Here is a 24,715-nt window from a genome sequence, read left to right on the forward strand (position 1 = left end):
TTTTGTGATTATTTTTTAATGGTATTAGAAGTATTTTAACTAATAATTAAGTTCAAGATTTGTTTTAGATGAGTTTATGCAAAGTTTGAAAATTCCATCAAATATTAATCAGTCTTTATAGTGGTTTCACAATATTGTCAATAAGCTAAAACAATTAGCTGTGACGATCCTGCATCTTGTCCTGATCATGATCTGACTTTTGTTTTTGTATCAGTCACTGTAAGGTCTCATATCTACTGGTTTTCAGTTGAGCATACTGCAGGTGTTCTGAGGAAGTGCTTGGTCTGCAGCGACATTGTTGTCACAGAGTTGTTAAAACGCATCTTAAACAACACATGACCAGCTTTAATACACTTTAATCAAAACCATTTCCTTTTCCGTTTCGGTATGTGTCCTGTTCTTAGAACTGAAGCCCTTTTCTGTTCACAGAATATCAGAGTATAATGTTTTTCGCAGCGAATCTCGCGTTTGGAGAATCAGTCTTTCAGTTCTCGGAATTTAAGCCCTTCTGCGGATGTATTTCTCGTCTTCTCACTTTATAACAATCCTCCTGAACCTCAGACGGCACAACATCAGCAGAGATCTCAGAGTTGTGATGGATGTTTCTTCTCTTCAGTTCGACACAAGGTGATCAAAACAATCATATTTATTCATTTTATGATTTGTTATTTAAGCTATAGCTAACTGTGATATAGAAATGTCAAAAAATACAAAACATAGTATGTATGTATGGCAAAAGACAGTAATTATATTATATTATAGCCTATTAACAACAAGAACAAAAAGAAGTAGAGTCTGGTAGGCTAGAGATTTGATGAAAATGAAAGAGGAGCACTTCTAAACTAAGGCAGCACAACTTTGATGATTTTATCTCTTTTACATCATTGATGTAGAAATACATTTTTACTGGACATGTGTTTTATTCCTAAAGGAAATGATTAACTGATTTATTTAAGGAAAGCAAATTCTATCTTTTGCATGCAAGAAAGTATTGTATATGTATTGTTTTGATTACCATGCAATGTTCATCTTCTTCTTGTGTAAATGACAGAATGCTGAAGCTAAGCAGGGTTGAGCTGGTCAGTACCTGGATGGGAGACCTCCGGTGAAAACTAGGTTGCTGTTGGAAGAGGTGTTAGTGAGGCCAGCAGGAGGTGCTCACCCTGCGGTCTGTGTGGGTTCTAACGCCCCGGTATAGTGACGGGGACACTGTACTGTAAAAAGCACCGTCCTTCGGATGAGACGTTAAACCGAGGTCCTGACTCTCTGTGGTCATTAAAAATCCTAGGATGTCCTTCGAAAAAGTGTAGGGTGTAACCCGGCATCCTGGCCAAAATTTCCCCATTGACCTCTGACCATCATGGCCTCCTAACCATCCCCATACGCTGATTGGCTTCATCACTCTGTCTGCTCTCCACTTTTAGCTTTAGGTCTGGCTACGCGAGACTTGGTTCTGAGAGACTTTGCTTGGGTAAAAAAATCCTAAAAAATAACCCTCATTTAATAAGAATAACATTCTGAAGTATTGTGAAATACATGAAGACTCATTTTTTATAGGCTTTATGGCACATCAAGCACATCCTCTTGTACCATTGTTTGAAGAATTTATCTTCCAGAATCTGTCAGTAAGTTTTAGGAGCTCATTTTTATTCCATTTCCTATCCTGAAAAGTCTGTCTTCAGGATTGACTAAAAATGAGCTCCTAAAACTTACTGACAGATTCTGGAAGATAAATTCTTCAAACAGCTGTCCAATGGTCATGCCTTAACTTTGCAATTTCTGTATTGCATTAGTGATTCTGTAATGCATTTTAATATTTATCATGGGTATTTAATAATTTGACATTTCAGTCTGAGTGAAACCTGAGTGAAATCCTGCTTAATAATTCTGCACACCTGAATATAAGGTTTTTCACTTCCAGCCTTCATGGACAATTATATATCACTTATAAATGATTAAATACAAGTTTAATAGTTATTGAGATTGATGTGGTTTGGAATTGGTAAAATGTGCTTGGCAAGGCAAGGCAAGGCAAGGCAAGGCAAGTTTATTTATATAGCACATTTCATACACAGTGGTAATTCAAAGTGCTTTTACATAAAAGAAAGTGAAATAGACATTAAAATCAATAAAAACATGGAAATAAGAATAATAAAAACAAGGAATTTTAAAATGATATAGAAAATGATTTAAAATAAATTTAAAGAAAATGATTATACATAAAATTCATTGCAGTCAGTTCGGACATATAGCACAGTGCTCATTCAACAAATGCACAGTTAAATAGATGAGTTTTGAGTCTTGATTTAAATGTGGCTAATGTTTTAGCACATCTGATCTCTTCTGGAAGCTGGTTCCAGCTGCGGGCCGCATAATAGCTAAAAGCAGACTCCCCTTGTTTTGTGTGAACCCTTGGTATTTCTAACTGACTCGATCCTAATGATCTGAGTGGTCTGTTAGGTTTATATTCAGTGAGCATATCAGCAATATATTTAGGTCCTAGGCCATTGAGTGACTTATAAACGAGTAAAAGTACTTTAAAATCAATCCTAAATGTAACTGGAAGCCAGTGTAAGGACCTGAGGACTGGTGTGATATGCTCAGATTTTCTGGTTCTAGTCAGAATCCTGGCAGCAGTGTTCTGGATGAGCTGCAGTTGTCTAATGGTCTTCTTGGGAAGGCCGGTGAGGAGACCATTACAGTAATCCACCCTGCTGGTGATAAAGGCATGAACAAGTTTCTCCAAGTCTTGATTGGAGACAAAACATCTAATTCTTGCAATATTTTTGAGATGATAGTATGCTGATTTAGTTATTGCTTTGACATGACTACTGAAACTAAGGTCTGTCTCCAGAATCACCCCAAGATTTCTGACTTGATTTTTCGTTGTTTGACCCCTAGAGTCAAGGTATGCATTCACCTTGAGAACTTCATCTTTGTTTCCAAATGCAATGACTTCAGTTTTCTCCTTCTTTAACTGAAGAAAGTTCTGGCACATCCAACTGTTAATTTCATCAATGCATTGGCAGAGGGAGTCAATGGGGCTGTAGTCATTTGGAGATAAGGCTAGGTAAATCTGGGTATCATCAGCATAGCTGTGATAGGCAATTTGGTTCTTCCTCATTATCTGACTTAGTGGGAGCATATACAGGTTAAACAAGAGCGGTGCAAGAATTGAGCCTTGTGGGACTCCACATGTCATGGCCGTCCACTTAGACTTATGCTCTCCTATACTCACATAATAACCTCTCCCTTCTAAGTATGACCTGAACCATTTGAGTGCCATCCCAGAAAGCCCGACCCAGTTTTCCAGTCTCTCTAGAAGTATGTTATGATGGACAGTGTCAAACGCAGCACTAAGATCTAGTAGTACCAGCACTGATATTTTGCCAGAATCAGAATTGACGCGAATATCATTTATTATCTTAATGAGTGCTGTCTCTGTGCTGTGATGTGCTCGGAAACCAGATTGAAAATTGTCCAGGTATCCATTTGAGTTTAAGTAGTTGTTCAGCTGATTAAAAACTACCTTTTCAATAATCTTACCTATGAAAGGAAGATTTGATACGGGTCTATAGTTGCTCAACATGGTGTTATCAAGATTGCGCTTTTTCAGAAGGGGCTTAACAACTGCAGTTTTAAGGGAGTTTGGAAAAGTCCCAGAAAGAAGTGAGGCGTTCACTTGGGAAAAAAATATGATCAGAATATCAATGTGCCTAATAATTATGCACACAGTGTATAGTTATAGCATGGTAACCACAAATTAACCATATATTTGCTAAACTAATCAGTTTAACCATGGTATTTGGAGTAAAACTGTGGTTATACAAATGGTAATCAATACACACTGACAAAGCCTTAGTTTGTTTATATGAAGACATTTCTTTATTTGATTTGGGATTTGTTTTAATATTTCACTTTAGTTTTATTTTATGACATTTCAATTTCTCAAAGAAATGAGCAGCATTTTGTCTGAGAAATAATACAATTACACTTTTGTCATAAACCTCATTTTGTTAAAAAATGAATCATGAGAAAATCGTATTGTGAATCAGTATCATGAATTATATTCCATTGAGTTGAGTGAATGGTTACATCCTACTGTTGACTGTTACTGGTTTAGTCACATGATGATATATATTGAACCTGCTCTTGAACTAAAACTGGCTTTAACTAAACTCTTCATGTCTTCTGTGTGATTTCACAGATAGAGATGGAGTGAAGAAATGAACACAGAGAGAAAACTGCTGGAGTATCAGAAACCAGATAAGAAAAAAACAACAGGAGGGAGAGAGAAATGGAGTCCAGAAATGAGACACAAACCAGTGAAACACAAGAGAAAAACAGACGGAGACCTGTTAGATGTAACAGTATGAAGGAAATAAAACCAAACTGTAAGTGTTTGTTCATTATGTTAATTCTAGTCTTCACACACCTGTCTTAAAGTGTCACATTCAGACAGATTGATCAGATTTTCTGTAAGATGAAAGTTTACAGATGTGTGATTGTGTGTCAAAGACTGAGAACAATGAGGATAATCTGATGTATGTTTGTGATTTCCAGTCTCTCATGATCCAGACAGGCCTGTAAACTTTAATTCTGGAGAAACTTCATCATGTTCTGAAGAACACACAACATCCCTGAGACAGCAGCAGCTGAAGACAACAGCATCATGATCACAGACTCCATCACTCACTACAGTCTGTTCAGATCTCCTCTTTCATCTCTTCATCCTGATAACTGATCTCTGGCTAATTTAGTTCTTCAAACAAGTTAGCGGATTTGATTCAAATATCTGGATTAAGTTTTCTGAGATTACTGTGAACTCACAGCTCAGACGAATTTTACATAATGTGTGTTTGACGACAATTAAATTATGATAATTATTCCTTCACTAATAAACCTCTCAATGAGTAATTATTTTTATTATTTTCAAAATCATTTTAAAATTATAATCTTTCAAAATAATTTTTCTGGTTCAATAAGGTACACTTATTGTGAGGGGCGCCATGCACTCATTATTTTTGACCCAGATCTGTTTACTTAATTAACAGATCTGGGTGTCATGCACCCAGCGCCAGCCAGCAAACAGCAGGTTTTAATATAGCAGCTGATGATATGAAGTGCTGAACGATTTAATCACGCCGGTGTGATTGTAGCAAATATAGAAAATATTATTTGACTATTTTTAGTCTTTTGGAAGCTGCATTCAAAATACACTTGGCTCAAAAATCTGAGGGGGCACGTGCCCCTCACTTTGGGCATCACACCTCTGCTTATTGTAGTGAAAGTAGCAGTGGTTGAGACAGATTTTCAGTATCACCTTCAGTCTAATCCTGTTTACATGAAATAAGCTTGATCCGGAGCAGGTTTGAGCTTAAGGACCTGTTGCTATGACAACAACTCCAGGATGAGCTTCGAAGAACCAACCAATCCTGGATCAAGTCAAATCATCAACAATAAAACCCAGATAACGGAGTAATCCACATCTGAAGAACAGACCCCAGCTTTCACAGACTCCTCTAATCAAACAGACCAATGAACCGTTTGTTTCTCAGATCCGTTTCTTTAGACTGCACTTTTACTGACAACATTCTGCACGTCACAGTTTCCTGCATTTGATAGTGAACACTTATATAATATAAGACGTGCAAACCAGTGGCGGCTGGTCTTTCAAAGAGGGAAAGCTCAGTTTTTGGCCTACATCATAAAAGTTGTCCATTTATTTATATGTAAATTCTGCCCTTCGTTCTCAGCAGTACATGTTATTTGTCACAGCACTTCCAGTCAGCCAGCTAACTTTGTCATACCAGGAGATCTGAAAAGACCTGTTACTTTTCCCTATCTTTTGCACTAAATCAATCTTAGGTGTTGATCTGCCCTGCTGTTTAATTCTAAGTTTCTCCTCGTAAGGAAGACTTTCAAATGGCTTCGCAGGTCAGGTTGACAATATTAGCACCGTCTGCCATCGTGAGCAGTTTGCTAGCTGGCTAGTTCACCCCTACGACGCTAGCCTAGCCTACTGTATGAATGAACGAATGAATGAACAAACGATCTAAAAAAAAGATATTAAACTCGACGGAGGAAATGTGGGAACTAGGTTAAACTGAAACAAGGAATGTGGTGTATAATTGTGTGAAATGCATGATGAAAATTGGCTAACAATTTCACCAAGAAAATACCAAGAAATAGGTTGCAGCAGTTTGTCTTAAATATATATATATATATATATATATATTTTTTTTTTTCAGTTCATTCCTAGGTTACAAAGTAAGTGTTTGTAACCATGGTTACTGGTTACAGCTGTTTCTAGTTCAGTTATCATATTTCCTCTCCTGAGTTTCTGATGTTTATGTCTGGGTTTTGCACAGGCGGGTTTGGGGTTGTTCCATGTATCTAATGATATCTTCATCTTTTGTGATTATTTTTTAATGGTATTAGAAGTATTTTAACTAATAATTAAGTTCAAGATTTGTTTTAGATGAGTTTATGCAAAGTTTGAAAATTCCATCAAATATTAATCAGTCTTTATAGTGGTTTCACAATATTGTCAATAAGCTAAAACAATTAGCTGTGACGATCCTGCATCTTGTCCTGATCATGATCTGACTTTTGTTTTTGTATCAGTCACTGTAAGGTCTCATATCTACTGGTTTTCAGTTGAGCATACTGCAGGTGTTCGGAGGAAGTGCTTGGTCTGCAGCGACATTGTTGTCACAGAGTTGTTAAAACGCATCTTAAACAACACATGACCAGCTTTAATACACTTTAATCAAAACCATTTCCTTTTCCGTTTCGGTATGTGTCCTGTTCTTAGAACTGAAGCCCTTTTCTGTTCACAGAATATCAGAGTATAATGTTTTTCGCAGCGAATCTCGCGTTTGGAGAATCAGTCTTTCAGTTCTCGGAATTTAAGCCCTTCTGCGGATGTATTTCTCGTCTTCTCACTTTATAACAATCCTCCTGAACCTCAGACGGCACAACATCAGCAGAGATCTCAGAGTTGTGATGGATGTTTCTTCTCTTCAGTTCGACACAAGGTGATCAAAACAATCATATTTATTCATTTTATGATTTGTTATTTAAGCTATAGCTAACTGTGATATAGAAATGTCAAAAAATACAAAACATAGTATGTATGTATGGCAAAAGACAGTAATTATATTATATTATAGCCTATTAACAACAAGAACAAAAAGAAGTAGAGTCTGGTAGGCTAGAGATTTGATGAAAATGAAAGAGGAGCACTTCTAAACTAAGGCAGCACAACTTTGATGATTTTATCTCTTTTACATCATTGATGTAGAAATACATTTTTACTGGACATGTGTTTTATTCCTAAAGGAAATGATTAACTGATTTATTTAAGGAAAGCAAATTCTATCTTTTGCATGCAAGAAAGTATTGTATATGTATTGTTTTGATTACCATGCAATGTTCATCTTCTTCTTGTGTAAATGACAGAATGCTGAAGCTAAGCAGGGTTGAGCTGGTCAGTACCTGGATGGGAGACCTCCGGTGAAAACTAGGTTGCTGTTGGAAGAGGTGTTAGTGAGGCCAGCAGGGGGTGCTCACCCTGTGGTCTGTGTGGGTCCTAACGCCCCGGTATAGTGACGGGGACACTGTACTGTAAAAAGCACCGTCCTTCGGATGAGACGTTAAACCGAGGTCCTGACTCTCTGTGGTCATTAAAAATCCTAGGATGTCCTTCGAAAAAGTGTAGGGTGTAACCCGGCATCCTGGCCAAAATTTCCCCATTGACCTCTGACCATCATGGCCTCCTAACCATCCCCATACGCTGATTGGCTTCATCACTCTGTCTGCTCTCCACTTTTAGCTTTAGGTCTGGCTACGCGAGACTTGGTTCTGAGAGACTTTGCTTGGGTAAAAAAATCCTAAAAAATAACCCTCATTTAATAAGAATAACATTCTGAAGTATTGTGAAATACATGAAGACTCATTTTTTATAGGCTTTATGGCACATCAAGCACATCCTCTTGTACCATTGTTTGAAGAATTTATCTTCCAGAATCTGTCAGTAAGTTTTAGGAGCTCATTTTTATTCCATTTCCTATCCTGAAAAGTCTGTCTTCAGGATTGACTAAAAATGAGCTCCTAAAACTTACTGACAGATTCTGGAAGATAAATTCTTCAAACAGCTGTCCAATGGTCATGCCTTAACTTTGCAATTTCTGTATTGCATTAGTGATTCTGTAATGCATTTTAATATTTATCATGGGTATTTAATAATTTGACATTTCAGTCTGAGTGAAACCTGAGTGAAATCCTGCTTAATAATTCTGCACACCTGAATATAAGGTTTTTCACTTCCAGCCTTCATGGACAATTATATATCACTTATAAATGATTAAATACAAGTTTAATAGTTATTGAGATTGATGTGGTTTGGAATTGGTAAAATGTGCTTGGCAAGGCAAGGCAAGGCAAGGCAAGGCAAGTTTATTTATATAGCACATTTCATACACAGTGGTAATTCAAAGTGCTTTTACATAAAAGAAAGTGAAATAGACATTAAAATCAATAAAAACATGGAAATAAGAATAATAAAAACAAGGAATTTTAAAATGATATAGAAAATGATTTAAAATAAATTTAAAGAAAATGATTATACATAAAATTCATTGCAGTCAGTTCGGACATATAGCACAGTGCTCATTCAACAAATGCACAGTTAAATAGATGAGTTTTGAGTCTTGATTTAAATGTGGCTAATGTTTTAGCACATCTGATCTCTTCTGGAAGCTGGTTCCAGCTGCGGGCCGCATAATAGCTAAAAGCAGACTCCCCTTGTTTTGTGTGAACCCTTGGTATTTCTAACTGACTCGATCCTAATGATCTGAGTGGTCTGTTAGGTTTATATTCAGTGAGCATATCAGCAATATATTTAGGTCCTAGGCCATTGAGTGACTTATAAACGAGTAAAAGTACTTTAAAATCAATCCTAAATGTAACTGGAAGCCAGTGTAAGGACCTGAGGACTGGTGTGATATGCTCAGATTTTCTGGTTCTAGTCAGAATCCTGGCAGCAGCGTTCTGGATGAGCTGCAGCTGTCTAATGGTCTTCTTGGGAAGGCCGGTGAGGAGACCATTACAGTAATCCACCCTGCTGGTGATAAAGGCATGAACAAGTTTCTCCAAGTCTTGATTGGAGACAAAACATCTAATTCTTGCAATATTTTTGAGATGATAGTATGCTGATTTAGTTATTGCTTTGACATGACTACTGAAACTAAGGTCTGTCTCCAGAATCACCCCAAGATTTCTGACTTGATTTTTCGTTGTTTGACCCCTAGAGTCAAGGTATGCATTCACCTTGAGAACTTCATCTTTGTTTCCAAATGCAATGACTTCAGTTTTCTCCTTCTTTAACTGAAGAAAGTTCTGGCACATCCAACTGTTAATTTCATCAATGCATTGGCAGAGGGAGTCAATGGGGCTGTAGTCATTTGGAGATAAGGCTAGGTAAATCTGGGTATCATCAGCATAGCTGTGATAGGCAATTTGGTTCTTCCTCATTATCTGACTTAGTGGGAGCATATACAGGTTAAACAAGAGCGGTGCAAGAATTGAGCCTTGTGGGACTCCACATGTCATGGCCGTCCACTTAGACTTATGCTCTCCTATACTCACATAACCTCTCCCTTCTAAGTATGACCTGAACCATTTGAGTGCCATCCCAGAAAGCCCGACCCAGTTTTCCAGTCTCTCTAGAAGTATGTTATGATGGACAGTGTCAAACGCAGCACTAAGATCTAGTAGTACCAGCACTGATATTTTGCCAGAATCAGAATTGACGCGAATATCATTTATTATCTTAATGAGTGCTGTCTCTGTGCTGTGATGTGCTCGGAAACCAGATTGAAAATTGTCCAGGTATCCATTTGAGTTTAAGTAGTTGTTCAGCTGATTAAAAACTACCTTTTCAATAATCTTACCTATGAAAGGAAGATTTGATATGGGTCTATAGTTGCTCAACATGGTGTTATCAAGATTGCGCTTTTTCAGAAGGGGCTTAACAACTGCAGTTTTAAGGGAGTTTGGAAAAGTCCCAGAAAGAAGTGAGGCGTTCACTTGGGAAAAAAATATGATCAGAATATCAATGTGCCTAATAATTATGCACACAGTGTATAGTTATAGCATGGTAACCACAAATTAACCATATATTTGCTAAACTAATCAGTTTAACCATGGTATTTGGAGTAAAACTGTGGTTATACAAATGGTAATCAATACACACTGACAAAGCCTTAGTTTGTTTATATGAAGACATTTCTTTATTTGATTTGGGATTTGTTTTAATATTTCACTTTAGTTTTATTTTATGACATTTCAATTTCTCAAAGAAATGAGCAGCATTTTGTCTGAGAAATAATACAATTACACTTTTGTCATAAACCTCATTTTGTTAAAAAATGAATCATGAGAAAATCGTATTGTGAATCAGTATCATGAATTATATTCCATTGAGTTGAGTGAATGGTTACATCCTACTGTTGACTGTTACTGGTTTAGTCACATGATGATATATATTGAACCTGCTCTTGAACTAAAACTGGCTTTAACTAAACTCTTCATGTCTTCTGTGTGATTTCACAGATAGAGATGGAGTGAAGAAATGAACACAGAGAGAAAACTGCTGGAGTATCAGAAACCAGATAAGAAAAAAACAACAGGAGGGAGAGAGAAATGGAGTCCAGAAATGAGACACAAACCAGTGAAACACAAGAGAAAAACAGACGGAGACCTGTTAGATGTAACAGTATGAAGGAAATAAAACCAAACTGTAAGTGTTTGTTCATTATGTTAATTCTAGTCTTCACACACCTGTCTTAAAGTGTCACATTCAGACAGATTGATCAGATTTTCTGTAAGATGAAAGTTTACAGATGTGTGATTGTGTGTCAAAGACTGAGAACAATGAGGATAATCTGATGTATGTTTGTGATTTCCAGTCTCTCATGATCCAGACAGGCCTGTAAACTTTAATTCTGGAGAAACTTCATCATGTTCTGAAGAACACACAACATCCCTGAGACAGCAGCAGCTGCAGACAACAGCATCATGATCACAGACTCCATCACTCACTACAGTCTGTTCAGATCTCCTCTTTCATCTCTTCATCCTGATAACTGATCTCTGGCTAATTTAGTTCTTCAAACAAGTGAGCGGATTTGATTCAAATATCTGGATTAAGTTTTCTGAGATTACTGTGAACTCACAGCTCAGACGAATTTTACATAATGTGTGTTTGACGACAATTAAATTATGATAATTATTCCTTCACTAATAAACCTCTCAATGAGTAATTATTTTTATTATTTTCAAAATCATTTTAAAATTATAATCTTTCAAAATAATTTTTCTGGTTCAATAAGGTACACTTATTGTGAGGGGCGCCATGCACTCATTATTTTTGACCCAGATCTGTTTACTTAATTAACAGATCTGGGTGTCATGCACCCAGCGCCAGCCAGCAAACAGCAGGTTTTAATATAGCAGCTGATGATATGAAGTGCTGAACGATTTAATCACGCCGGTGTGATTGTAGCAAATATAGAAAATATTATTTGACTATTTTTAGTCTTTTGGAAGCTGCATTCAAAATACACTTGGCTCAAAAATCTGAGGGGGCACGTGCCCCTCACTTTGGGCATCACACCTCTGCTTATTGTAGTGAAAGTAGCAGTGGTTGAGACAGATTTTCAGTATCACCTTCAGTCTAATCCTGTTTACATGAAATAAGCTTGATCCGGAGCAGGTTTGAGCTTAAGGACCTGTTGCTATGACAACAACTCCAGGATGAGCTTCGAAGAACCAACCAATCCTGGATCAAGTCAAATCATCAACAATAAAACCCAGATAACGGAGTAATCCACATCTGAAGAACAGACCCCAGCTTTCACAGACTCCTCTAATCAAACAGACCAATGAACCGTTTGTTTCTCAGATCCGTTTCTTTAGACTGCACTTTTACTGACAACATTCTGCACGTCACAGTTTCCTGCATTTGATAGTGAACACTTATATAATATAAGACGTGCAAACCAGTGGCGGCTGGTCTTTCAAAGAGGGAAAGCTCAGTTTTTGGCCTACATCATAAAAGTTGTCCATTTATTTATATGTAAATTCTGCCCTTCGTTCTCAGCAGTACATGTTATTTGTCACAGCACTTCCAGTCAGCCAGCTAACTTTGTCATACCAGGAGATCTGAAAAGACCTGTTACTTTTCCCTATCTTTTGCACTAAATCAATCTTAGGTGTTGATCTGCCCTGCTGTTTAATTCTAAGTTTCTCCTCGTAAGGAAGACTTTCAAATGGCTTCGCAGGTCAGGTTGACAATATTAGCACCGTCTGCCATCGTGAGCAGTTTGCTAGCTGGCTAGTTCACCCCTACGACGCTAGCCTAGCCTACTGTATGAATGAACGAATGAATGAACAAACGATCTAAAAAAAAGATATTAAACTCGACGGAGGAAATGTGGGAACTAGGTTAAACTGAAACAAGGAATGTGGTGTATAATTGTGTGAAATGCATGATGAAAATTGGCTAACAATTTCACCAAGAAAATACCAAGAAATAGGTTGCAGCAGTTTGTCTTAAATATATATATATATATATATATTTTTTTTTTTTTCAGTTCATTCCTAGGTTACAAAGTAAGTGTTTGTAACCATGGTTACTGGTTACAGCTGTTTCTAGTTCAGTTATCATATTTCCTCTCCTGAGTTTCTGATGTTTATGTCTGGGTTTTGCACAGGCGGGTTTGGGGTTGTTCCATGTATCTAATGATATCTTCATCTTTTGTGATTATTTTTTAATGGTATTAGAAGTATTTTAACTAATAATTAAGTTCAAGATTTGTTTTAGATGAGTTTATGCAAAGTTTGAAAATTCCATCAAATATTAATCAGTCTTTATAGTGGTTTCACAATATTGTCAATAAGCTAAAACAATTAGCTGTGACGATCCTGCATCTTGTCCTGATCATGATCTGACTTTTGTTTTTGTATCAGTCACTGTAAGGTCTCATATCTACTGGTTTTCAGTTGAGCATACTGCAGGTGTTCGGAGGAAGTGCTTGGTCTGCAGCGACATTGTTGTCACAGAGTTGTTAAAACGCATCTTAAACAACACATGACCAGCTTTAATACACTTTAATCAAAACCATTTCCTTTTCCGTTTCGGTATGTGTCCTGTTCTTAGAACTGAAGCCCTTTTCTGTTCACAGAATATCAGAGTATAATGTTTTTTGCAGCGAATCTCGCGTTTGGAGAATCAGTCTTTCAGTTCTCGGAATTTAAGCCCTTCTGCGGATGTATTTCTCGTCTTCTCACTTTATAACAATCCTCCTGAACCTCAGACGGCACAACATCAGCAGAGATCTCAGAGTTGTGATGGATGTTTCTTCTCTTCAGTTCGACACAAGGTGATCAAAACAATCATATTTATTCATTTTATGATTTGTTATTTAAGCTATAGCTAACTGTGATATAGAAATGTCAAAAAATACAAAACATAGTATGTATGTATGGCAAAAGACAGTAATTATATTATAGCCTATTAACAACAAGAACAAAAAGAAGTAGAGTCTGGTAGGCTAGAGATTTGATGAAAATGAAAGAGGAGCACTTCTAAACTAAGGCAGCACAACTTTGATGATTTTATCTCTTTTACATCATTGATGTAGAAATACATTTTTACTGGACATGTGTTTTATTCCTAAAGGAAATGATTAACTGATTTATTTAAGGAAAGCAAATTCTATCTTTTGCATGCAAGAAAGTATTGTATATGTATTGTTTTGATTACCATGCAATGTTCATCTTCTTCTTGTGTAAATGACAGAATGCTGAAGCTAAGCAGGGTTGAGCTGGTCAGTACCTGGATGGGAGACCTCCGGTGAAAACTAGGTTGCTGTTGGAAGAGGTGTTAGTGAGGCCAGCAGGAGGTGCTCACCCTGTGGTCTGTGTGGGTCCTAACGCCCCGGTATAGTGACGGGGACACTGTACTGTAAAAAGCACCGTCCTTCGGATGAGACGTTAAACCGAGGTCCTGACTCTCTGTGGTCATTAAAAATCCTAGGATGTCCTTCGAAAAAGTGTAGGGTGTAACCCGGCATCCTGGCCAAATTTGCCCATTGACCTCTGACCATCATGGCCTCCTAACCATCCCCATACGCTGATTGGCTTCATCACTCTGTCTGCTCTCCACTTTTAGCTTTAGGTCTGGCTACGCGAGACTTGGTTCTGAGAGACTTTGCTTGGGTAAAAAAATCCTAAAAAATAACCCTCATTTAATAAGAATAACATTCTGAAGTATTGTGAAATACATGAAGACTCATTTTTTATAGGCTTTATGGCACATCAAGCACATCCTCTTGTACCATTGTTTGAAGAATTTATCTTCCAGAATCTGTCAGTAAGTTTTAGGAGCTCATTTTTATTCCATTTCCTATCCTGAAAAGTCTGTCTTCAGGATTGACTAAAAATGAGCTCCTAAAACTTACTGACAGATTCTGGAAGATAAATTCTTCAAACAGCTGTCCAATGGTCATGCCTTAACTTTGCAATTTCTGTATTGCATTAGTGATTCTGTAATGCATTTTAATATTTATCATGGGTATTTAATAATTTGACATTTCAGTCTGAGTGAAACCTGAGTGAAATCCTGCTTAATAATTCTGCACACCTGAATATAAGGTTTTTCACTTCCAGCCTTCATGGACAATTATATATCACTTATAAATGATTAAATACAAGTTTAATAGTTATTGAGATTGATGTGGTTTGGAATTGGTAAAATGTGCTTGGCAAGGCAAGGCAAGGCAAGGCAAGGCAAGTTTATTTATATAGCACATTTCATACACAGTGGTAATTCAAAGTGCTTTTACATAAAAGAAAGTGAAATAGACATTAAAATCAATAAAAACATGGAAATAAGAATAATAAAAACAAGGAATTTTAAAATGATATAGAAAATGATTTAAAATAAATTTAAAGAAAATGATTATACATAAAATTCATTGCAGTCAGTTCGGACATATAGCACAGTGCTCATTCAACAAATGCACAGTTAAATAGATGAGTTTTGAGTCTTGATTTAAATGTGGCTAATGTTTTAGCACATCTGATCTCTTCTGGAAGCTGGTTCCAGCTGCGGGCCGCATAATAGCTAAAAGCAGACTCCCCTTGTTTTGTGTGAACCCTTGGTATTTCTAACTGACTCGATCCTAATGATCTGAGTGGTCTGTTAGGTTTATATTCAGTGAGCATATCAGCAATATATTTAGGTCCTAGGCCATTGAGTGACTTATAAACGAGTAAAAGTACTTTAAAATCAATCCTAAATGTAACTGGAAGCCAGTGTAAGGACCTGAGGACTGGTGTGATATGCTCAGATTCTCTGGTTCTAGTCAGAATCCTGGCAGCAGTGTTCTGGATGAGCTGCAGCTGTCTAATGGTCTTCTTGGGAAGGCCGGTGAGGAGACCATTACAGTAATCCACCCTGCTGGTGATAAAGGCATGAACAAGTTTCTCCAAGTCTTGATTGGAGACAAAACATCTAATTCTTGCAATATTTTTGAGATGATAGTATGCTGATTTAGTTATTGCTTTGACATGACTACTGAAACTAAGGTCTGTCTCCAGAATCACCCCAAGATTTCTGACTTGATTTTTCGTTGTTTGACCCCTAGAGTCAAGGTATGCATTCACCTTGAGAACTTCATCTTTGTTTCCAAATGCAATGACTTCAGTTTTCTCCTTCTTTAACTGAAGAAAGTTCTGGCACATCCAACTGTTAATTTCATCAATGCATTGGCAGAGGGAGTCAATGGGGCTGTAGTCATTTGGAGATAAGGCTAGGTAAATCTGGGTATCATCAGCATAGCTGTGATAGGCAATTTGGTTCTTCCTCATTATCTGACTTAGTGGGAGCATATACAGGTTAAACAAGAGCGGTGCAAGAATTGAGCCTTGTGGGACTCCACATGTCATGGCCGTCCACTTAGACTTATGCTCTCCTATACTCACATAACCTCTCCCTTCTAAGTATGACCTGAACCATTTGAGTGCCATCCCAGAAAGCCCGACCCAGTTTTCCAGTCTCTCTAGAAGTATGTTATGATGGACAGTGTCAAACGCAGCACTAAGATCTAGTAGTACCAGCACTGATATTTTGCCAGAATCAGAATTGACGCGAATATCATTTATTATCTTAATGAGTGCTGTCTCTGTGCTGTGATGTGCTCGGAAACCAGATTGAAAATTGTCCAGGTATCCATTTGAGTTTAAGTAGTTGTTCAGCTGATTAAAAACTACCTTTTCAATAATCTTACCTATGAAAGGAAGATTTGATATGGGTCTATAGTTGCTCAACATGGTGTTATCAAGATTGCGCTTTTTCAGAAGGGGCTTAACAACTGCAGTTTTAAGGGAGTTTGGAAAAGTCCCAGAAAGAAGTGAGGCGTTCACTTGGGAAAAAAATATGATCAGAATATCAATGTGCCTAATAATTATGCACACAGTGTATAGTTATAGCATGGTAACCACAAATTAACCATATATTTGCTAAACTAATCAGTTTAACCATGGTATTTGGAGTAAAACTGTGGTTATACAAATGGTAATCAATACACACTGACAAAGCCTTAGTTTGTTTATATGAAGACATTTCTTTATTTGATTTGGGATTTGTTTTAATATTTCACTTTAGTTTTATTTTATGACATTTCAATTTCTCAAAGAAATGAGCAGCATTTTGTCTGAGAAATAATACAATTACACTTTTGTCATAAACCTCATTTTGTTAAAAAATGAATCATGAGAAAATCGTATTGTGAATCAGTATCATGAATTATATTCCATTGAGTTGAGTGAATGGTTACATCCTACTGTTGACTGTTACTGGTTTAGTCACATGATGATATATATTGAACCTGCTCTTGAACTAAAACTGGCTTTAACTAAACTCTTCATGTCTTCTGTGTGATTTCACAGATAGAGATGGAGTGAAGAAATGAACACAGAGAGAAAACTGCTGGAGTATCAGAAACCAGATAAGAAAAAAACAACAGGAGGGAGAGAGAAATGGAGTCCAGAAATGAGACACAAACCAGTGAAACACAAGAGAAAAACAGACGGAAACTTGTTCGATGTAACAGTATGAAGGAAATAAAACCAAACTGTAAGTGTTTGTTCATTATGTTAATTCTAGTCTTCACACACCTGTCTTAAAGTGTCACATTCAGACAGATTGATCAGATTTTCTGTAAGATGAAAGTTTACAGATGTGTGATTGTGTGTCAAAGACTGAGAACAATGAGGATAATCTGATGTATGTTTGTGATTTCCAGTCTCTCATGATCCAGACAGGCCTGTAAACTTTAATTCTGGAGAAACTTCATCATGTTCTGAAGAACACACAACATCCCTGAGACAGCAGCAGCTGCAGACAACAGCATCATGATCACAGACTCCATCACTCACTACAGTCTGTTCAGATCTCCTCTTTCATCTCTTCATCCTGATAACTGATCTCTGGCTAATTTAGTTCTTCAAACAAGTGAGCGGATTTGATTCAAATATCTGGATTAAGTTTTCTGAGATTACTGTGAACTCACAGCTCAGACGAATTTTACATAATGTGTGTTTGACGACAATTAAATTATGTTAATTATTCCTTCACTAATAAACCTCTCAATGAGTAATTATTTTTATTATTTTCAAAATCATTTTAAAATTATAATCTTTCAAAATAATTTTTCTGGTTCAATAAGGTACACTTATTGTGAGGGGCGCCATGCACTCATTATTTTTGACCCAGATCTGTTTACTTAATTAACAGATCTGGGTGTCATGCACCCAGCGCCAGCCAGCAAACAGCAGGTTTTAATATAGCAGCTGATGATATGAAGTGCTGAACGATTTAATCACGCCGGTGTGATTGTAGCAAATATAGAAAATATTATTTGACTATTTTTAGTCTTTTGGAAGCTGCATTCAAAATACACTTGGCTCAAAAATCTGAGGGGGCACGTGCCCCTCACTTTGGGCATCACACCTCTGCTTATTGTAGTGAAAGTAGCAGTGGTTGAGACAGATTTTCAGTATCACCTTCAGTCTAATCCTGTTTACATGAAATAAGCTTGATCCGGAGCAGGTTTGAGCTTAAGGACCTGTTGCTATGACAACAACTCCAGGATGAGCTTCGAAGAACCAACCAATCCTGGATCAAGTCAAATCATCAACAATAAAACCCAGATAACGGAGTAATCCACATCTGAAGAACAGACCCCAGCTTTCACAGACTCCTCTAATCAAACAGACCAATGAACCGTTTGTTTCTCAGATCCGTTTCTTTAGACTGCACTTTTACTGACAACATTCTGCACGTCACAGTTTCCTGCATTTGATAGTGAACACTTATATAATATAAGACGTGCAAACCAGTGGCGGCTGGTCTTTCAAAGAGGGAAAGCTCAGTTTTTGGCCTACATCATAAAAGTTGTCCATTTATTTATATGTAAATTCTGCCCTTCGTTCTCAGCAGTACATGTTATTTGTCACAGCACTTCCAGTCAGCCAGCTAACTTTGTCATACCAGGAGATCTGAAAAGACCTGTTACTTTTCCCTATCTTTTGCACTAAATCAATCTTAGGTGTTGATCTGCCCTGCTGTTTAATTCTAAGTTTCTCCTCGTAAGGAAGACTTTCAAATGGCTTCGCAGGTCAGGTTGACAATATTAGCACCGTCTGCCATCGTGAGCAGTTTGCTAGCTGGCTAGTTCACCCCTACGACGCTAGCCTAGCCTACTGTATGAATGAACGAATGAATGAACAAACGATCTAAAAAAAAGATATTAAACTCGACGGAGGAAATGTGGGAACTAGGTTAAACTGAAACAAGGAATGTGGTGTATAATTGTGTGAAATGCATGATGAAAATTGGCTAACAATTTCACCAAGAAAATACCAAGAAATAGGTTGCAGCAGTTTGTCTTAAATATATATATATATATATATATTTTTTTTTTTTTCAGTTCATTCCTAGGTTACAAAGTAAGTGTTTGTAACCATGGTTACTGGTTACAGCTGTTTCTAGTTCAGTTATCATATTTCCTCTCCTGAGTTTCTGATGTTTATGTCTGGGTTTTGCACAGGCGGGTTTGGGGTTGTTCCATGTATCTAATGATATCTTCATCTTTTGTGATTATTTTTTAATGGTATTAGAAGTATTTTAACTAATAATTAAGTTCAAGATTTGTTTTAGATGAGTTTATGCAAAGTTTGAAAATTCCATCAAATATTAATCAGTCTTTATAGTGGTTTCACAATATTGTCAATAAGCTAAAACAATTAGCTGTGACGATCCTGCATCTTGTCCTGATCATGATCTGACTTTTGTTTTTGTATCAGTCACTGTAAGGTCTCATATCTACTGGTTTTCAGTTGAGCATACTGCAGGTGTTCTGAGGAAGTGCTTGGTCTGCAGCGACATTGTTGTCACAGAGTTGTTAAAACGCATCTTAAACAACACATGACCAGCTTTAATACACTTTAATCAAAACCATTTCCTTTTCCGTTTCGGTATGTGTCCTGTTCTTAGAACTGAAGCCCTTTTCTGTTCACAGAATATCAGAGTATAATGTTTTTCGCAGCGAATCTCGCGTTTGGAGAATCAGTCTTTCAGTTCTCGGAATTTAAGCCCTTCTGCGGATGTATTTCTCGTCTTCTCACTTTATAACAATCCTCCTGAACCTCAGACGGCACAACATCAGCAGAGATCTCAGAGTTGTGATGGATGTTTCTTCTCTTCAGTTCGACACAAGGTGATCAAAACAATCATATTTATTCATTTTATGATTTGTTATTTAAGCTATAGCTAACTGTGATATAGAAATGTCAAAAAATACAAAACATAGTATGTATGTATGGCAAAAGACAGTAATTATATTATATTATAGCCTATTAACAACAAGAACAAAAAGAAGTAGAGTCTGGTAGGCTAGAGATTTGATGAAAATGAAAGAGGAGCACTTCTAAACTAAGGCAGCACAACTTTGATGATTTTATCTCTTTTACATCATTGATGTAGAAATACATTTTTACTGGACATGTGTTTTATTCCTAAAGGAAATGATTAACTGATTTATTTAAGGAAAGCAAATTCTATCTTTTGCATGCAAGAAAGTATTGTATATGTATTGTTTTGATTACCATGCAATGTTCATCTTCTTCTTGTGTAAATGACAGAATGCTGAAGCTAAGCAGGGTTGAGCTGGTCAGTACCTGGATGGGAGACCTCCGGTGAAAACTAGGTTGCTGTTGGAAGAGGTGTTAGTGAGGCCAGCAGGAGGTGCTCACCCTGCGGTCTGTGTGGGTCCTAACGCCCCGGTATAGTGACGGGGACACTGTACTGTAAAAAGCACCGTCCTTCGGATGAGACGTTAAACCGAGGTCCTGACTCTCTGTGGTCATTAAAAATCCTAGGATGTCCTTCGAAAAAGTGTAGGGTGTAACCCGGCATCCTGGCCAAATTTGCCCATTGACCTCTGACCATCATGGCCTCCTAACCATCCCCATACGCTGATTGGCTTCATCACTCTGTCTGCTCTCCACTTTTAGCTTTAGGTCTGGCTACGCGAGACTTGGTTCTGAGAGACTTTGCTTGGGTAAAAAAATCCTAAAAAATAACCCTCATTTAATAAGAATAACATTCTGAAGTATTGTGAAATACATGAAGACTCATTTTTTATAGGCTTTATGGCACATCAAGCACATCCTCTTGTACCATTGTTTGAAGAATTTATCTTCCAGAATCTGTCAGTAAGTTTTAGGAGCTCATTTTTATTCCATTTCCTATCCTGAAAAGTCTGTCTTCAGGATTGACTAAAAATGAGCTCCTAAAACTTACTGACAGATTCTGGAAGATAAATTCTTCAAACAGCTGTCCAATGGTCATGCCTTAACTTTGCAATTTCTGTATTGCATTAGTGATTCTGTAATGCATTTTAATATTTATCATGGGTATTTAATAATTTGACATTTCAGTCTGAGTGAAACCTGAGTGAAATCCTGCTTAATAATTCTGCACACCTGAATATAAGGTTTTTCACTTCCAGCCTTCATGGACAATTATATATCACTTATAAATGATTAAATACAAGTTTAATAGTTATTGAGATTGATGTGGTTTGGAATTGGTAAAATGTGCTTGGCAAGGCAAGGCAAGGCAAGGCAAGGCAAGTTTATTTATATAGCACATTTCATACACAGTGGTAATTCAAAGTGCTTTTACATAAAAGAAAGTGAAATAGACATTAAAATCAATAAAAACATGGAAATAAGAATAATAAAAACAAGGAATTTTAAAATGATATAGAAAATGATTTAAAATAAATTTAAAGAAAATGATTATACATAAAATTCATTGCAGTCAGTTCGGACATATAGCACAGTGCTCATTCAACAAATGCACAGTTAAATAGATGAGTTTTGAGTCTTGATTTAAATGTGGCTAATGTTTTAGCACATCTGATCTCTTCTGGAAGCTGGTTCCAGCTGCGGGCCGCATAATAGCTAAAAGCAGACTCCCCTTGTTTTGTGTGAACCCTTGGTATTTCTAACTGACTCGATCCTAATGATCTGAGTGGTCTGTTAGGTTTATATTCAGTGAGCATATCAGCAATATATTTAGGTCCTAGGCCATTGAGTGACTTATAAACGAGTAAAAGTACTTTAAAATCAATCCTAAATGTAACTGGAAGCCAGTGTAAGGACCTGAGGACTGGTGTGATATGCTCAGATTCTCTGGTTCTAGTCAGAATCCTGGCAGCAGTGTTCTGGATGAGCTGCAGCTGTCTAATGGTCTTCTTGGGAAGGCCGGTGAGGAGACCATTACAGTAATCCACCCTGCTGGTGATAAAGGCATGAACAAGTTTCTCCAAGTCTTGATTGGAGACAAAACATCTAATTCTTGCAATATTTTTGAGATGATAGTATGCTGATTTAGTTATTGCTTTGACATGACTACTGAAACTAAGGTCTGTCTCCAGAATCACCCCAAGATTTCTGACTTGATTTTTCGTTGTTTGACCCCTAGAGTCAAGGTATGCATTCACCTTGAGAACTTCATCTTTGTTTCCAAATGCAATGACTTCAGTTTTCTCCTTCTTTAACTGAAGAAAGTTCTGGCACATCCAACTGTTAATTTCATCAATGCATTGGCAGAGGGAGTCAATGGGGCTGTAGTCATTTGGAGATAAGGCTAGGTAAATCTGGGTATCATCAGCATAGCTGTGATAGGCAATTTGGTTCTTCCTCATTATCTGACTTAGTGGGAGCATATACAGGTTAAACAAGAGCGGTGCAAGAATTGAGCCTTGTGGGACTCCACATGTCATGGCCGTCCACTTAGACTTATGCTCTCCTATACTCACATAACCTCTCCCTTCTAAGTATGACCTGAACCATTTGAGTGCCATCCCAGAAAGCCCGACCCAGTTTTCCAGTCTCTCTAGAAGTATGTTATGATGGACAGTGTCAAACGCAGCACTAAGATCTAGTAGTACCAGCACTGATATTTTGCCAGAATCAGAATTGACGCGAATATCATTTATTATCTTAATGAGTGCTGTCTCTGTGCTGTGATGTGCTCGGAAACCAGATTGAAAATTGTCCAGGTATCCATTTGAGTTTAAGTAGTTGTTCAGCTGATTAAAAACTACCTTTTCAATAATCTTACCTATGAAAGGAAGATTTGATACGGGTCTATAGTTGCTCAACATGGTGTTATCAAGATTGCGCTTTTTCAGAAGGGGCTTAACAACTGCAGTTTTAAGGGAGTTTGGAAAAGTCCCAGAAAGAAGTGAGGCGTTCACTTGGGAAAAAAATATGATCAGAATATCAATGTGCCTAATAATTATGCACACAGTGTATAGTTATAGCATGGTAACCACAAATTAACCATATATTTGCTAAACTAATCAGTTTAACCATGGTATTTGGAGTAAAACTGTGGTTATACAAATGGTAATCAATACACACTGACAAAGCCTTAGTTTGTTTATATGAAGACATTTCTTTATTTGATTTGGGATTTGTTTTAATATTTCACTTTAGTTTTATTTTATGACATTTCAATTTCTCAAAGAAATGAGCAGCATTTTGTCTGAGAAATAATACAATTACACTTTTGTCATAAACCTCATTTTGTTAAAAAATGAATCATGAGAAAATCGTATTGTGAATCAGTATCATGAATTATATTCCATTGAGTTGAGTGAATGGTTACATCCTACTGTTGACTGTTACTGGTTTAGTCACATGATGATATATATTGAACCTGCTCTTGAACTAAAACTGGCTTTAACTAAACTCTTCATGTCTTCTGTGTGATTTCACAGATAGAGATGGAGTGAAGAAATGAACACAGAGAGAAAACTGCTGGAGTATCAGAAACCAGATAAGAAAAAAACAACAGGAGGGAGAGAGAAATGGAGTCCAGAAATGAGACACAAACCAGTGAAACACAAGAGAAAAACAGACGGAGACCTGTTAGATGTAACAGTATGAAGGAAATAAAACCAAACTGTAAGTGTTTGTTCATTATGTTAATTCTAGTCTTCACACACCTGTCTTAAAGTGTCACATTCAGACAGATTGATCAGATTTTCTGTAAGATGAAAGTTTACAGATGTGTGATTGTGTGTCAAAGACTGAGAACAATGAGGATAATCTGATGTATGTTTGTGATTTCCAGTCTCTCATGATCCAGACAGGCCTGTAAACTTTAATTCTGGAGAAACTTCATCATGTTCTGAAGAACACACAACATCCCTGAGACAGCAGCAGCTGAAGACAACAGCATCATGATCACAGACTCCATCACTCACTACAGTCTGTTCAGATCTCCTCTTTCATCTCTTCATCCTGATAACTGATCTCTGGCTAATTTAGTTCTTCAAACAAGTGAGCGGATTTGATTCAAATATCTGGATTAAGTTTTCTGAGATTACTGTGAACTCACAGCTCAGACGAATTTTACATAATGTGTGTTTGACGACAATTAAATTATGATAATTATTCCTTCACTAATAAACCTCTCAATGAGTAATTATTTTTATTATTTTCAAAATCATTTTAAAATTATAATCTTTCAAAATAATTTTTCTGGTTCAATAAGGTACACTTATTGTGAGGGGCGCCATGCACTCATTATTTTTGACCCAGATCTGTTTACTTAATTAACAGATCTGGGTGTCATGCACCCAGCGCCAGCCAGCAAACAGCAGGTTTTAATATAGCAGCTGATGATATGAAGTGCTGAACGATTTAATCACGCCGGTGTGATTGTAGCAAATATAGAAAATATTATTTGACTATTTTTAGTCTTTTGGAAGCTGCATTCAAAATACACTTGGCTCAAAAATCTGAGGGGGCACGTGCCCCTCACTTTGGGCATCACACCTCTGCTTATTGTAGTGAAAGTAGCAGTGGTTGAGACAGATTTTCAGTATCACCTTCAGTCTAATCCTGTTTACATGAAATAAGCTTGATCCGGAGCAGGTTTGAGCTTAAGGACCTGTTGCTATGACAACAACTCCAGGATGAGCTTCGAAGAACCAACCAATCCTGGATCAAGTCAAATCATCAACAATAAAACCCAGATAACGGAGTAATCCACATCTGAAGA

The 24,715-nt window shown here is 37.1% G+C and overlaps 4 long non-coding RNA genes across 5 annotated transcripts; all 4 read left to right on the plus strand.

Moving 5' to 3' along the window:
- The first annotated feature begins 255 nt into the window (after positions 1–255).
- LOC306862870 lies at positions 256–4,915 on the plus strand. Its single transcript, XR_013783610.1, has 3 exons — positions 256–627; positions 4,208–4,394; positions 4,564–4,915. It is a non-coding gene; the product is annotated as an uncharacterized lncRNA (long non-coding RNA).
- A 1,984-nt stretch (positions 4,916–6,899) lies between these two features.
- Positions 6,900–12,467, plus strand: LOC306862878. Its single transcript, XR_013783618.1, has 3 exons — positions 6,900–7,040; positions 10,618–10,804; positions 10,974–12,467. It is a non-coding gene; the product is annotated as an uncharacterized lncRNA (long non-coding RNA).
- A 430-nt stretch (positions 12,468–12,897) lies between these two features.
- Positions 12,898–17,731, plus strand: LOC306862874. The gene is made up of 3 exons (XR_013783613.1): positions 12,898–13,448; positions 17,020–17,206; positions 17,376–17,731. It is a non-coding gene; the product is annotated as an uncharacterized lncRNA (long non-coding RNA).
- A 1,614-nt stretch (positions 17,732–19,345) lies between these two features.
- LOC306862877 lies at positions 19,346–24,115 on the plus strand. Of its 2 annotated transcripts, XR_013783616.1 has the most exons (4): positions 19,346–19,850; positions 20,275–20,693; positions 23,427–23,613; positions 23,783–24,115. It is a non-coding gene; the product is annotated as an uncharacterized lncRNA (long non-coding RNA). The 2 variants fall into 2 exon arrangements; XR_013783617.1 differs by lacking the exon at positions 20,275–20,693 and having other exon boundaries at positions 19,711–19,850.
- The last annotated feature ends 600 nt before the right edge of the window (positions 24,116–24,715 follow it).

This window comes from Barbus barbus (genome assembly GCF_936440315.1).
Source record: "Barbus barbus genome assembly, chromosome: 43".
Lineage (NCBI taxonomy): Eukaryota > Metazoa > Chordata > Actinopteri > Cypriniformes > Cyprinidae > Barbus > Barbus barbus.